Source organism: Muntiacus reevesi, chromosome 21 (assembly GCF_963930625.1).
Source record: "Muntiacus reevesi chromosome 21, mMunRee1.1, whole genome shotgun sequence".
NCBI lineage: Eukaryota > Metazoa > Chordata > Mammalia > Artiodactyla > Cervidae > Muntiacus > Muntiacus reevesi.
The window spans coordinates 41,811,436-41,828,738 of NC_089269.1; positions in this window are offsets into that span (position 1 = coordinate 41,811,436).

Here is a 17,303-nt window from a genome sequence, read left to right on the forward strand (position 1 = left end):
ACTAAGTCCCTTCACAGTGACATCAGATCCTCATGACTAACAAAAACCCTTTTGTCAAATGAGTGTTTCATGGTATTGAACTCCCCCTTCACCAAAACCTTATATATTGACTTTCCCCCACTGCCGCTTTGGAGTAATCTCTCAGAGCTATCTGAGATGTTGCCTCCCAGGCGGCAGTCCTCATTTTGCCCCAAATAAAACTTAACTCATAATTCTCAAGTTGTACATCTTTTTTTAGTCAACTACATATATAGTCATATATATAGAACTCAAATATAACACACACACACATATATGTGGTTGTTGTTTCATAGCTAAGTTGTATTTGACTCTTTTGCAAGTCCATAGACTGCAGCCTGCCAGGTTCTTCTGTCCATGGGATTTCCCAAGTAACAATATTGAAGTGGGCTGCCATTTCCTTCTCTGGGGGATCTTCTAGACACAGGGATCAAACCCACATCTCCTGAATTGGCAGGAAGAATTTTTTTACCACTGAGGTACCAGGGAAGCCATATATATATATACACACACACATATGTATATACATGCACATATATGCATATATGTTAGATAAATACATGAATGAATGAAAGAATGAAGTGAGTCTAGTAGGAAGCCATTATTAGTGAAATATGCTACACCGTAATAATTATTCATTGCATCATGACTAATTTAACATCTGGTTATTTTTATTAATAAAGTAAACATTGAAAAAATAGCCTTCATTACACTAGATTTTGAGTTTCTTTAAGACAGATATTCAATATTTTTGTATTCTTAGACATCACTTGATATAAACTCTATACAGTTTAACAAATGTGGAAACTAACAAATAATATTTCAACATAGCAATGAAAATATCCCTTGCTTTTTAAAAACTCAAGTACCACCCATAACCTTGCTGGTTTGAGCTCCTGTGTCACATTTATTTTCATGAGTAATACCATAAGATTTCACAGCTTCAGATATATATTGGATCAATGGTAGAAGCCGTCTCTCCAAATGAGATGTAATATTACATCATATATACACGTGTAATTGAAGAGCAAAAGGGCAATTTCCCTCTTAGAGGAAAATTAAACCTCTGGAGGGTAATGTACTTAAATAGACAAATAGACTTAGGAAATTACTTTAATCATATTGCATGTGGATTACACAGTAAAGAAGTATTACTGATGGGATTCAAGGTCTCATACTTTTGAGCCAGCTGTGTTCAATTAAACTAGGCTTCTTGAGAAGAGGAAGTGATAGATATCAGTAAGATGCCTATGGGGAGGTTTCAGAGTCACAGTGCCTTGAGAATTCATTGATAAATAGTGCACTGGCCTTAACAAATGAGATAAGGATTAAGAATGGACCTGAAAGCTGAACTGTATATTTGTAGGCTGGGCACTGCAAAATTCAACTATAAAGAGGGTTCTGTGTAAGAATAGATGTGCCAAGTATTAATACAAATGGTGTAAAGCAAGACTGTAGAACTCCAGACTCTGAGACTAACAGGGAATTCATCACCATAAGGAAGGAATAAACAAATCACTTCTAAAGTACATTATGTTCCTGCTTTTATAGTGAATGATGAAGAAACTGAGAATGCAAATGAATAAGTTTATTGACATGTTTCAATCTCCTACAGATAGTTCTTTATACATTTAACCCATGACAAACTTGGGTATTAAAAAGCAGAGTCATCAATTTCACGACAAAGGTCCATATAGTCAAAGTTATGGTTCTCCAGTAGTCAGGTAGAAAAGTGAGAGTAGGGCCTTAAAAAAATGCTGAGCACTGAAGAACTGATGCTTTTAAATCGTGGTGCTGCTGTTTATAATAGCCAGGACATGGAAGCAACCTAGATGCCCATCAGCAGATGAATGGATAAGAAAGCTGTGGTACATATACACCATGGGATATTACTCAGCCATTAAAAAGAATACATTTGAATCAGTTCTAATGGGGTGGATGAAACTGGAGCCCATTATACAGAGTGAAGTAAGCCAGAAAGTGAAACACCAATACAGTATAATAATGCATATATATGGAATTTAGAAAGATGGTAATGATAACCCTATATGCAAGACAGAAAAAGAGACACAGATGTATAGAACAGACTTTTGGACTCTGTGGGAGAAGGCAAGGGTGGGATGATCTGAGAGAATAGCATCAAAACATGTATATTATCAATTGTGAAACAGATCACCAGTCCAGGTTTGATGCATGAGACAAGTGCTCAGGGCTGGTGCACTAGGATGACCCAGAGGGATGGGATGGGGAGGGAGGTGGGAGGAGGGGTTCAGGATGGGTAATACATGTAAATCCATGGCTGATTCATATCAATGTATGGCAAAAAAACACTACAATATTGTAAAGTAATTAGCCTCTAACTAATGTAAATAAATGCAAAAATAAAAATAAAAAAATAATAATAAATTGTGGTGCTGGAGAAGACTCTTGAGAGTCCCGTGGACAGCAAGGAGAGCAAACCAGTCCATCCGAAAGGAAATCAACCCTGAATATTCATTGGAAAGACTGATGCTGAAGCTGAAGTTCCAATACTTTGGGTCACCTGATGCAAAGAGCCAATTCATTGGAAAAGCCCCTGATGCTGAGAAGGATTGAGGGTAGGAGGAGAAAGGGGTGACAGAGGATGAGATGGTTGGATAGCATCACCAGTTCAATGGACATAAGTTTGAGCAAACTCAGGGAGATAGTGAAAGACAGAGAAGCCTGGCATGCAACAGTCCATGGGGTTGCAAAGAGTCAGACACGACTAAGCGACTGAACAACATACACTTAGTTAACCTTTAACTTATGTATGAGACTCTAGAAAGAAACAGAACCAGTAGGACATATATAAACATATATAAGGTAGGATTTGTCATAGGAATTGACTCACATGACTTTGAAGGCTGAGAAGTCTATGGTTTGCCATCTGCAAGCTGGAGAACCAGGAAAGCTGGTAGCATAGTTTCAATCCAAACTGAAAGCCCTAAGAACCATGGGAGACAATGACATACATCCTAGTCAGAGCCTGAAAGCCAGAGAACCAGGAACACAGATGTTGGAGGTCAGCAGATAGCTGTCTCAGCTTAGGCAAAGAGCAACTTCTCCCTTCCTCTGCTTTCTTGGCTTCTATTCAGGCCCTGGATGGATTGTATGATGTCCACCCACATTGGGGAGGGTAATCTTTAGTCTACAGATTTGAATGCTAGTCTCTGCTGGAAACACCCTCACAGACACACCCAGAAATAATGTTATACCAGCTATCTGGGCATCCCTTAGTCTGGTCAAATTGACACATAAATTAATCATCATAATTTGTAAGATGTCATTTTCTTGATATTCCAAGTGTTCTAAGGTTTATAATGAAAGATTCCACTTGATTGCCTATATTAATTAATTTAAATGTACATTTAAGAAATTCATTTTTTTTAAAGTTTGAAAACATTGATGTATTCTTTTAAATCAAGACAATGGAAATTTACCAAGCAGATTTTACAATCTATACCCATAACTTTTTCTTAAAAATAAAGCACACATGTAAAGTTTTCCCTCAAACCTAAAGACAAAATAAAGTAATTTCAATTCAGATTATTTGCATTGTGTAATGACTTTAGTCATTTGGAAAGTCTAACATTGGAAAACTTCTTCCCTCATTAAATGCACTTTTTCCTGAGACATATTTAATATACTATTTAAGGAATATAACTTCAATTTTTAGCTTTGTCTACCATGAATAATAGTATCAGCTGAATTCCATTCCATCTCTGCCTCAGGCGCACTGTGAATTTGAAGTCCTTGCAATTTCTCATTCTCTTTAAGTTAAAAATGAACTTAAAATGTCATAAGAATTTCAAACCTAGGTAGAAACTGGCTAGCCTAGTACCAATGGTTCCACTATGTCCTATGAAAGATTCATCTGGAGATACCTCATTAATGATCATTATATGTCTGTGATTTAAAATACCACACTTTTAAAAATAAAAGTTAGCAATTAAATTAAGCAGAATAGCAGCAAATCTTTTATATTCTTTTGTAGGTACTAGTTTAAGCAATCTTCATTTGGGGCAGATGGAGGTAAAAGAAGATGATTTTTAAAAATCCATTATATTGTACATGTAAGTTCAAAAATCTTACTCTTATATTTTATGAAATTATTTTGAAAAAATAACTACAGAAGCAATACTTACATTTAAAATGTTACCAATTGGCTAATATGTTATCATATAAAAATTTAAAAGAAACAAATATCTAAGATCCCCATACGTAAATTAGCAAGAAACACTGGTACAAATTAAGAAATATAGATTAAAACAAAATTTGTGGAGTATATTTAGTATCACCAGCAGTTATATATATGGAAATGAGAGTAATTATGATATCATATTTTGCTAACGTAATTAGGAATAGTCAAAACTCTGGGCTAGAAAGGCAAATGCCAATGAAGAGAAAAACCAACAGCAATTCTCTTAAAGCTGTAGTGCACCCTCTACTGGCTTCTCTCTGCTTCTGCCTCAGTGGCTGGACGGTGGCTTACTCCTCCAGATGCTCGTCAAGGCTGTCTGTGTTGGCATAGAAAACGCAGATGTTCCCTTCATCAGGTTATTCTCAAAGCAATGCTCCCAGTCTCTTTCTATCCTCTCTCTCTCTCTGACAGGTCTAGATACACCTCCCACTGCTCGTTTGTTGTTGCTGTTACTCACTCGCTAAGTCCTGTCCTATTCTTTGTGACCCCATGGACTGTAGCATGCCAGGATCGTCTGTCCCCTACTGTCTCCTTAGATTCTGCCCTCTCTTCTCTCTCTCTCTTTTGTGTTTGCTCCAATTCATGTTCTTTGAGTCAGTGGTGCTAGCTACCCGTCACATCCTCTGTCACTCCCTTCTCCTTTTGTCTTCAATCTTTCCCAGCATCAGGGTCTTTTGCAATGAGTTGGCTCTTCACATCAGGTGGCCAAAGTACTGGAGCTCCAGCTTCAGCATCAGTTCTTCCAGTGAATATTCAGGGTTGATTTCCTTTAGGATTGACTTGTTTGATCTCTTTGCTGTCCAAGGGACTCTCGGCGTCTCCTCCAGCACTACAGTTTGAAGGCATCATTTCTTTAGTGCTCAGCTTTTTATGTTATCCAGTTCTCACATCCATACATGACTACTGGAAAAATCATAGTTTTGACTATATGGACCTTTGTCAGAAAAGTAATGTGTCTGCTTTTTAATACACTGTCTAGGTTTGTCATAGCTTTTCTTCCAAGGGGCAAGCATCTTTTAATTTCATGCTTGCAGTCGCTGTCCAAAATGATTTTGGAGTCCAAGAAAATAAAATGTGTCACTGTTTTCATTGTTTCCCCTTCTGTTTGCCATAAGGTGATGGGAGCGGATGCCATGATATTAGTTTTTTGAATGTTGCGTTTTAAGTCAGCTTTTATCTGTGAAATAAACATTTAGTGGAGATGAGCTAATTAAGATAAAATATTTAATAAACCACTTTGGAAGAGTAGTAATGAGAAAAGGTTGAAAAACATTGTATTAAATGAATTGGGTAAAGCTATCGAGGCAGAACTCCAAGGCAGATTTTGTGACTGAGTTCATTCTTCTTTCTTTCTTGATATAGACACTTTATCAGTTAAAAAAAATAAAATGGAGAGAAATTTTATAAATATACATTCTTTGAAAACCTAGATAATACATAAAGTTTACTTGCATGAGGCTGTTTCTCTGTATTTTATTTTTTATTTGGTTTCACTATTTAAAATATCACTCAAAATTTACTAACCCTTTTCTGTGTTATGAATTCAGGCGCACACACATACACCTTACCTAGATGAACTCTAATAATGACTTGGCTAATCCATTTTATATGACAAGTCCATATAGTTTATTTTTATTTTTATATAAACACACTTTTAAACACAATCATATAATCCAAGGTTTTACAATGTAGGGAGTTGATAAAGATAATTATTTGATTTGCTCTGTTGAAGATAGTCTCTACCAAGTATTTCCAGCCCATTAACAATCACCCACTGTCCACAGTGCAGACGGACCTTCCACTGTCAAGTCAGATGAACACTTTCCTTAGCTTTTTTGAATCATTCCATTATGAAAAATCAACTGGTAGAACTGCACTACAACTGCCTGTCATTCATCTCAATCAGCTTCTTTGTGACCATTTGTCAAAACCAGTGCCAAAGACCTGAGGATATTTGTCAAAATAGTGGTAATGCTTGTTCAACATTTGGTGTACATGAGATTTGTGCAGCAGTCACCATCATAAAGAACTGGTGAATTCAACACCGGTGAATATCTATTGTGAATTATTATTTGCAGGAGGCAGAACTGAGTACTTATTATCTAGATTCTAAAAAGGCATGTGATTCTGAGCTAAGCAATAAGAAAGAACATTTAGATCCAACTTATAGGAGCTAGAGGTCCAACCTGTTTCAACAAAATCACAGTGAAATCACCGGTCTATGAGAATTAACTGAGTTTGTTCTTTAAAATTTATGAATCACAAATTCCTTCTAAAGTCCACAACAAATTAAAAAACAATAGCAACAACAAGAAACATACTTTATCAAGGCAGCTCCTAGACAGTTTCAAACATCCAAAGAAGATTTACACTTCCTATGCATATTGTTAATGATTGATAAATACTTTTGAGCAGGACTTCCTGTTAGATCAGTGGTAAAGGATCTCCCTGCCAATGCAGAGGACACAGATTTGGTCCCAGTTCAGGAAGATCCCACTTGCCTCAGAGCAACTAAGCCCACCTGCCACAACTACTGAGCTTGCACACCCTAAATTCTGGGCTCCACAGCTAGAGAAGCAGCCACAATGAGAAGCCTGCACCCTGCAACTAGAGAGTAGGCCCTGCTGGCCACAACTAGAGAACGCTCATGTGCAGCAATTAAGACTCAGAGCAGCAGTAAATAAATAAGTAAATGAATTCCAAAAATTACTTTTGAGCAAAAAAATCATTTTCATTAAATATATCTGTATTTAAACATTTACTCTTTCCTTTGAAATTGACATCTGGCCAAAAAGCTCAAGAATTGGTAATGCCTCATTTTAATATTCTAAGCAGCTCTAGTTCAATGACTTAAAAGAAATGTCAGAATTTAGAGAAAGAAAGTAAATATCAATACTCTAAATATTTCAGGAATGTGTTTGTTGTTCAGTCATTAAGTTGTTTTCAACTCTTTTCTTGACCCCATGGACTGTAGCCCACTAGGCTCCTCTGTCCATGGGATTTCCCAGCCAAAAACACTGGAGTGAGCTGCCATTTCCTTCTCCAGGGGATCTTCCAGACCCAGGGATCCAGCCTGCATTTCCTATATTGGCAGTTGTATTCTTTACCACTGAGCCACCTGGGAAGTCCATTTCAGGAGTGTAGCCTATGTAAGAAAACACAATTTATCCTTGCATTTCACACTAAGCCCTAGTTCACTGACATCTCTTTTCCTCCCATGCTAATCCACTTTCAGAGAAGCAGGTAGGTTCAAACACATCATGTATTCTGGGCTACTATAAAATTTCAAAAATATTGACCAATATGCTTAGTGTGGTAGTGATTTTTTTTGGTTTAAAATTCCATTTATCCCTGTCTGTCCCTCCCTGCTTAGGATGTTTTTGTCTCTAGAAAAGGATGACATAGCAAATGGAAGAAGAAAACATTTTCCTTGCTTTCAATTTATAAATTCAATGTTCAGGAGCAAATTAAAAGACTATCATGTACAACTAATACATGGAAGGAAGGAACTATGGAAGCATGTAAGAGGAAAATTCTGGGCTCCACAGATGCAATAAGTGTTCCCTGGACTGGAGTGGAGGAATGATAGAAGAAAAGTGAAAGATAAGTAGATGGCGTGAGTCCCTGAGAAAGGTCACTTACCCACCCTCATCTTCTAATCCTGGCATGGAAGTGAGCTAAGCAGAAAGGATTATTGGTATTTGAAAGTGCAATTTGCCATCCTCTATTTACCCCCTTTCTTGAGTAGAACCTTGAAAAGTAAAAGTCACTCAGTTGTGTCTGATCCTTTGCAACCTCATGGACTGTATGTAGCCCACCGGGCTCCTCTGCCCATGGGATTTTCCAGGCAAGAGTACTGGAGTGGCTTGCCATTCCCTGCCCCAGGGCATCTTCCTGATCCAGGGATCAAACCTGGGTCTTCTGCATTGCAGGTGGATTCTCTACCCTCTGAGTCACCAGGAATAGAATCTTGGGAAGCAATAAAATCCCAAAGCAGAAATGCCTGGGTGAGGGGGGGAGGGTGTTTATTAAGGCTGAGAGGGTGAGACAGCCTCACAGAATTCCTCAAACCTCAGTAGGACCCACAAAAGCAAAACAGTTCCCCAGCACCTAGAACAGTATGACACAGTTGCAGACTTTAGATGATATCACACAGATCACACAGAGGCCAGAAACCCAGTGTGGGGCAAGGAAGCAGTAGATTGATCTCCTTGAACTGATAAGGAGTTCAGAGAGATCTTACAGGTTTACGAGACTGGAAAAGAAATAAAACACAGTGGTGACCTACATGGAACCGTGTTCATCATCTAGATGGGATAATGCGTGTCTAAAGGATTTAAGGACAGACAGACAACCATACAGGCTCAATGGCCCATCATCTATACCCTTTGCTTGTCCCTCTCCCCCATCCCTGCCAATCACCCACCAATCTTCTTTTACGAGAATTTTCTCAATTGTTTTACAATCTTTTCTTTCCTTCTTTTGACAAGAGCAAACCCATGGACTCGTTCCTCTCTTGTTCAGTCCCTGTGTGACTAGGGAGGATGAGATCTCACTGATCTCATTCATAGCAATGTTCTAGGCTTTAAAACTGAAATCTTACTCCACAGCAAGGGCTATAAATAAAGAGAATCTAGGAACAAAAACATAATTGTTTTCAATTTGAAGTTTTTGAGTAGTTTATGTAAATTTCCTGAAGGAAAACAATTTTAATGTAGTCTTCTTACTGAAAAAAAGAAAATCTTTTGCTTGATGAGTGGAGGTGTGGGGGTGGGGGGTGGGGTGGAATGCATGTGTGGCTTGAAACAAATAATATTATAACTTGTAGGTAAAATGAGCTTCCACCAGCCATTTTCCATATTAAATATTTTTCATGGAGAAGTTTATCTGCTAATTTGCAAGGTGGAAGCAATTTTTCTTCCAATTGCATCATTGGACCTCTTCTTTTCATTTTAGATTTTAACAAATTATCTAAGTAAAAGAAATCTTTGTTTCTTATGAAAGAAATAATTATTTGCTTCACATTTTAAAAAGGTAAGAAAGAATAAGCTTCTTCCGGGCTGTGAAAAAGCAGAACTCAGAAAGATGTAAATGTCACATCAATAGGCCACAGAGTCTTAACAAATGCAACCAACGATAAGTCACCAGTACCCATCTGTGTGCAATGGCTTCATTTCCTTTATTTCTTTCTGTCTCTTTCATAAAAATTTTAACTCATTGATGTGGTCAGGTACTGTGCCATCCCTGGATGCGTCCCTCTAGTGAATTCATCATGTAATACATCATGCTCAAATGGGTGTAAAGTATTTCACATTTTTGTCCACCCAAGAAAGGCTGGAGCACTCCACAGATTTCTCTGTTTACTTCCTCAGACCACCCTGTCATATCCATTCTTAGAAAAATGTGTCTGATCTCAAATCAACTTTTATTTTCTATCCTTTGTTCCATGTAGCTAGGGGGTCGGTTTACAGTAAAGTATGCTTCCCTTTCACTCCTCATAGTGCCCACACTGAGTGTCATGTGTGGAACACGTGTGTCATCATGCCAACATTCTTCTGCAGCAAAGCGCAGAGGGGAGGTGAGCCACGTTCTGAGACCCACTGAGATGATTCTTTCTCTCTCAGGATTCTTTGCTGTTTACTCTATACCTGTGATGCACTGCTCTCTCCAAATATTTTTAAAGCATGATAGGAAAAATACTGAGCGTTTCCTTCTGGCCAGTCAAAAAAAAATATCTTGCATACATTTTTTATTTGCTCAACTTAGGTTTTCAATACCTAAATTCAGAAACTTTCAGGTTTTAGTTCTAAATTAGTGTGTTAGTTCCTCAGATGTGGATGACTCTTTGCGACACTATGGACTGTGGCCCCCAAGGCTTCTCTGTCCCTGGAATTCTGCAGGCAAGAATATTGCAGTGGGTTACCCTTCCTTTCTCCAGGGGATCTTCCCAACCCAGGAATCAAACTTGGGTCTCCTGAATTGGAGGCAAATTCTTTACCATCTGAGCTACCAGGGGAGCCTTTTAAAATTGTGTTGTGTATTTTTTTAATACAGAAACAAATCTTAACAGGATACAGTGAAGAAGTCTGAAGATAATAGATTTTCTATGTTACATTTCTGGAAAGCTTTATTATGTTACATACAGGACTCTTCAATGAAAAAGCTGATAAAATATAACCAGATACATGAATTCACGACTCTAGAACCATCTAGACAAGCTAAATATTGACTTCAAGAGGCAACAGGTATTTATTGATAATTAGCATTTATTGAGCATGTTTAGTTTATGCCTCCCACTCTTCCTAAAGGTAAGAATGCATTAACTCATTTAGTCTTCACAATAAACCTATAGTATAGGTACAATTATTCTTTTATTTTATTGATGAGGTGAAACAGAAACAAACATCTCTCGCACAGGTAATAAGAGTAGGAGCCTGGACTCAAATCGCTATTATCTTGCTTCGGAGATTCTATGCTTATTAGAGTGTCTCAAATACAGTCAGGGCCATCACCTGGAGCATCAGTGCGTGCTATACTCAGTCACTTCAGTTCAGTTCAGTTCAGTTGCTCAGTCGTGTCTGGCTCTTTGTGACTCCATGGACTGCAGCACGCCAGGCCTCCCTGTCCATCACCAACTGCCAGAGTTTGATCAAACTCATGTCCATCAAGTCGGTGATGCCATCCAACCGTCTCATCCTCTGTCATCCCCTTGTCCTCCTGCCTTCAATCTTTCCCAGCATCAGGGTCTTTCCCAATGAGTCAGTTCTTCACATCAGGTGGCCAAAGGATAGGAGTTTCAGCTTCAACATCAGTTCTACCAATGAATATTCAGGACTGATTTCCTTTAGGATGGGCTGGTTGGATCTCCTTGCAGCCCAAGGGACTCTCAAGAGTCTTCTCCAACACCCACAGTTCAAATGCATCAGTTCTTCAGAGCTCAGCTTTCTTTATGTTCCAACTCTCACATCCATACATGACTACTGGAAAAGTGATAGCTTTGACCAGATGGACCTTTGTCAGTAAAGTAATGTTTCTCTGCTTTTTTAATATGCTGTCTAGGTTTGTCATAGCTTTTCTTCTAAGAAACAAGTGTCTTTTAATATCATAGCTGCAGTCACCACCTGCAGTGATTTTGAAGCCCTAAAAAATAAACTCATTTCATTCAAGTCCAACTCTTTTACAACCCTATGGGCTGTAGCCTGTCAGGTTCCTCTATCCATGGGATTCTCCAGGCAAGAATACTAGAGTGGATTGCCATAGTCTTCTCTAGGTAATCTTCCAGACCCAAGGATCGAACCTGAGGTTCTTAAGTCTCCTGCATTGGGAGGCAGATTCTTTACCACTAGCACCACCTGGTGATAAGATCTGCAGTCTTGTCAGTAAGACCAATAAAACAGAAAAAAAAAAAAAAAGAAAATGATTGGATGGAAAGAAAGATGATGGAGGGGTGGACAGATGAGTGGATGGAGAAAGACAATAAATGGTTGATGACAGATAGATAGATAGGCAGATCTGATCCTTGTTCCAAAGGCAGTATTCAAACTAGTCCACACTTCAATCTTCATATCGATCTCATGTATATATTTTGATTCAGAATTATCTTCAGTTTATTACTCCATGAGCCCTGAATTCAGAGATGAACAAGATTCAGATCCCGATCTTTAAGGAGCTCATAGTCTAGAAAGGAGGACATGAAAGAAAATAATTAACATAATGTGTGTTACCTGCTCAGCCATGTCTGACTCTTTTAGTAAGGAAGAGGGCAGGAAGAGATATTGATTGGCTTGGTAATCAGCTGTTGTAGCTTGTTAATAACACTTGTGTTTCAGGCTGAGTGTGTTAGTCACTCAGTTGTGTCTGACTCTTTGTGACCCTGTGGACTGTAGCCCGCCAGGCTCCCCTGTCCATGAAATTCTCCAGGCAAGAATATTGGAGTGGCTTGCCATTCCCTTCTCAGGGGATCTTCGTGGCCCAAGGATTGCACTCAGGTCTCCTGCATTGCAAGCAGATCCTTTACCATCTAAGCCCCCTTTACCACAAAAGAAATATAATAAAAAATAAGGCAAAACCGAAAAAGAGGAGGAGAAAAGAAATCAAGTCTCTATGATGTTGCTATTATAAAATATAACTTAGTGGTGATTTAGTTGCTAATTCATGTACAACTCTTGCAATCCAACCCCATGGACTGTAGCCCGCCAGGCTCCTCTGTCCATGGGATTCTCCTGGCAAGAATGTTGGAGTGGGTTGCTATTTCCTTCTGCAGGGGATCTTCCCAACCCAGGAATCAAACTCCAGTCTCCTGCATTGCAGGCATACTCTTTACCGACTGAGCCACATATTTTGGGGAAGTGCATTTAAATCTGTATCCCAATGCTGATTGACTAGGAAGTTTCCTTCTCAGGTTTTGGTCAGGCTGGGGGCAGAGGTGAGGGGAATGTACAGGGGGCACAGGGCCTGAGAAACCATTTTCATGCTCCTTGTTACCTTGATTTGACGCACGTCTGACAATTTACAACCTTGTGGGTTTGAGGAAGTTAGTTGTCATTCAGTAAGCACACACTGATGCTGACCTAAATTTTAATTCCAATTTAAAACACATACATGTTCATTTAAAAACCTGATTTTTTTTTTTCTATCAAACACCTATTGTGTCTCATTATTCTAGGTACTCAGCATTGTTTATTTTATAAGCACTTTCTCATTTTAAACTTGTAAGACTTATGACAAGCCTCTACTTCACTCTTGAGGAAACTAAGTCACTGAGAGGTAAATGCCCAGCATCCCAGAGCTAATAGACAGTGAATCTGGAATCAAACCTGGGTGGCCAAACTGGAGAGTTCACACTGAAAACCACCTCACTCTAGTGCCCTCACTGTAGTACTCAAGTACTTTGCATGTATGTTAATGCATTTTGCTCTATATTAGATCAAATATTTGCTCCATAAGTGACATTTGAAAGCCCGGGCCATTTTTAAGCTTGGCTGGTTCTAAATAAATGCTTTTCAAAGCAAATAGTCGAGCTTGTTGCTCCTGCTCAGATAGTGAAACAATTCCTCTGTAAGAGACTGCTCAGCTGATGCATGTCCAATGAGTAGTAAAGAAAGAATTCTCTTCGAGAACTTGCTGGCTGATTTAATGGCATTTAAACTTGTCTGCATCTCAACATTACTCGTCTTTTAATGGGCCATCAGAAAGAATGATGTTCAAACTCCAAAAAATAAATGTTTGTTATATGCACATGAATAGACTACCTCACTAATCCCTAATTTTCCTGTTTGCTACTACCACCCATTTCTTCCCTCAAAATTTCTTTATTGAAGCAAGATTTTATATCAAAAAAGTTGTTTTATCTTTATAATGTTTAGAATATTTTCACAATTTGATTTGTTTCACATAGATAGTATCATATGATCAACCAATAATGTAATCAAAGCTATAATATTATTTTATGTTAAGGTAGTTTAGCTCAAATATTTGTTTGATTTTTTGAATGTCATTCTGATTTTTAATTTTTGGCCACACCCAGCTGCATGTGGGAAGTTAGTTCCCCTCAGTTCAGTTCAGTGGCTAAGTCATGTCCGACTCTTTGCAACCCTGGACAGCAGCTCGCCAGGCCTCCCTGTCCATCACCATCTCCCGGAATTTACTCAACTTCATGCCCACTGAGTCGGCGGTGCCATCAAATCATCACATCCTCCATCGTCCCCTTCTCCTCCTACCCTCAATTTTTCCCAGTATCAGAGTCTTTTCCAAGGAGTCAGCTCTTCACATCAGGTGGCCAAAGTATTGGAGTTTCAGCTTCAACATCATTCCTTCCAATAAATACCCAGGACTGATTTCCTTTAAGAAGGACAGGTTGGATCTCCTTGCAGTCCAAGGGACTCTCAAGAGTCTTCCCCAGCAACACAGTTCAAAAGCATCAATTCTTTGGTGCTCAACTTTCTTTATAGCCCAACTCCCACATCCACACATGACTACTGGAAAAACCATAGCCTTGACTAGACGGACCTTAGTTCCCCTACCAGGGATCAAATCTGTGCCCCCACATTAGGAGGTGGAATCTTAACCACTGAACTGCCAAGTAAGTCTCATTAACATTTTCTTTTGCACTTTCTATTTGTTCTAAGGCATTGTACAACACTTAATGAATGAATTGATGAATCAAAAAATGAATAAAATTTTGTTATATCGATACAGCAAAATATCACTCAATGACAGAAAAGAATTAATTATGAACTGACATAAGACCATGGATAAATTTCACAAACATTTAATGAGATGCTCTCAAAAGACATTTACTGAAGGAACACACACACACACACACAGGTCCACACTGCACAATCACATTTATAAGACTTCCAAGAGTATGATGATAGAAGTCAGAAATTTTACCTCTGTAGGTAGAGGAATTTAACTAGGAGAACACATAAGAGATTTTTCAAGTGATTAAAATACTTTCTATATGTTATTTTTGATATGGTTGCATGGATGTATCTAAATGTCAAAGTTAATGAGACAGACATTTAAGATGGGTAATTTTTCATTTTTTATGCATTTTACCACAATAAAAAGTAAATAAGTAAAAAATAAATCTGCAAAAGCATTTATGCTATGAATTCATCCATGCATAATATACAAATGTCGATGTCTATAATACACATATGTAAGATGTGTATTATAATATACATGCATCTGTCTGTTTACTTCAGAGCTTCTCAACTTTGGCACTGCTGACATAATGGACTATGTAAGTTTTTGTTGGGGATCCAGGGAAAGTTGTCTTAGGTTTTGTATGATATTTATAAGTATCCAGGGCCCCTACCCACCAGATGTCAGTAGCACTTCCCAGTTGGGACAACCAAAATTGCTTCAGATGTTGGGAAATATCTCCTGGGCTGGGAGGGGTTGGGCAAATGACCTGGCTGAGAATCATTGATCTATATATACATACACATACAAGAAATGGTTGTCCCTGAAAGAATATTTAGCAAAACAAGTAATAGTGGTTACCTCTGAATTGTGGGAAAGGTGATAACTTTACTTTCTTCTTTGCAAATGGATATTTGTATATAATCACTATGGATGAAGAGGTTAATAGTATTCATGCTTTTGCAAACCTACGTGTTTTCTTTTTTTTAATTGAGATAAAAAGCACGTATCTTAAAGGTTTGAAGTTTGGTTTAATTAGTATTGACAATACACACATACACACACACAATCAGCATCTATCATATCAACCTAAGCTATTCTAAAATCTAAATGTCTTAAAGCTAACGCCATCTCATATGGAAACACTCAAACTCAGTCCGTTTCTCCACATTATTCTTTTGCCACTCTCATATCTCCACCTGACCTCCCCTGCTTCTCCATGGATGAAGATGATTGTGAGAGAACTGGTTAGCAGGAGGCAGGATTCTGTAGGACTGACCTTGAAGCTAGCAGTCTTCACAGCAACTAGAAAGGGCAAAACCCAGTCAACAAAGCCAGGAACGGTATAGCTCATGTAGATCTGGAGATGGAAAGAAGGCTTGGTGTATCCTAAAGTAAGAGGGCTCCGAAGTGGGTTGTAAAGTTGGGACTTGGAATTGGGCTCTGGAAAATGAGAATAAGTCAGGAACAAATGGGAAAGAGAGAGGGTGGTGAAGAAAAAAAATATGGTGAAATGAGCCTAGAGCCTTCTACAACCATTAAGCACTATTTTGGACTTTGCTTTCCTCGGGGTTCTCTGTCATCTTACTCTGTCTCAGTGTCCAGACAGCTTCTGAAGCAACTGTATTCATCTTATCTTTCTTACTCTGAGCTCAAGCCTGAGACACAAGGACAGACCTGTACTGCTTGATTTATGATGTTCCCAGTACATGCCTGTCCTCCTCTGTGACTTTCCTTCTCTGGTCCTTTAAAATAACCAACCCACTGACTCCATTTACTTTCCCGTGACCCACCTCCTATATCAGCCTGAATGAAGGCACATCACGTGAGAGGCAGTGTACCACAGAAATCCCCCATATATAATATAGTACACAGTAACCAAATAAACATGTCCAGAAAACCTAAAGCCAGCAAGCAGATTGCTCATTTACTAGGTGAGAAAAATCTGGTAAGGAATCAGTCTGTGAAAGGATTTGTGGAACAGTGCTAAAGAATCCGCCTGCCAAAGCAGGAGACATGGGTTCAAACCCTGGGTGAGGAAGACCCCCTGGAGAAGGAAACGACAACCCATTCCAGTATTCTTGCCTGGAAAATTCCACGGACAGAAGAACCTGGTGAGCTACAGTCCATGAGATCACAAAGAGTCAGATGACAGAGTGATTGAGCACACAACTTGAAAGGATCTTAGCAAAGATGGTTGATCTTAGACATTTTATTTTCATTGTAATTCAGCTTCCTAGAAAGTAAGGAATAAGTTGAAATATCATAATTTCTGATGGCAGTCCCCTGTGTTCTTCATCTTCAGACCCCATAATAATCACTGCAATCATTTGGACATAATACAACACAATGGAGGAATATTTATTTTAATTATCTATAAGGCAAATTTACAAAAATGACATTGAAAATTTAATCTTCCATTTCCTGTCTTAACCCATCCAAATAAACTCTTGGAATCACAAAATGAATCTCTAATTCTCCCCTCAACGCCTATGTTCAAAATCAACAACATTTAATTGGGCAATTTCTCATTTGCAGATGTTTCAACTGTTAATTTCATTAACTCAAGTGGTCTTATCTAGCTGATCTAATTTATAAGTTTTATTTTAACAATAAATAGGAATTTGGTAATCATTTAGTGTAATGATCCCAATATTGACTTAAAAAGGTAATCCAAAGAGACTTCTAAGCTTACTACTCCCTTTTCTGTTTTCAACAAATGCAAACTCTTTAAGGATGTTTCAAAAATAATGTGGCTAAATTGGCAAATACTTGTATTCTCTTGATCCAGTTTCAAGTTCATCATTTTGTTTTTCTCTTTACTGTCCAAATCAAAACATATTCTCCACTTAATGAATACTTTATCATCAAAGTTACACACACATAAACTATAGAGGGTTTAGAGTGAAATGGT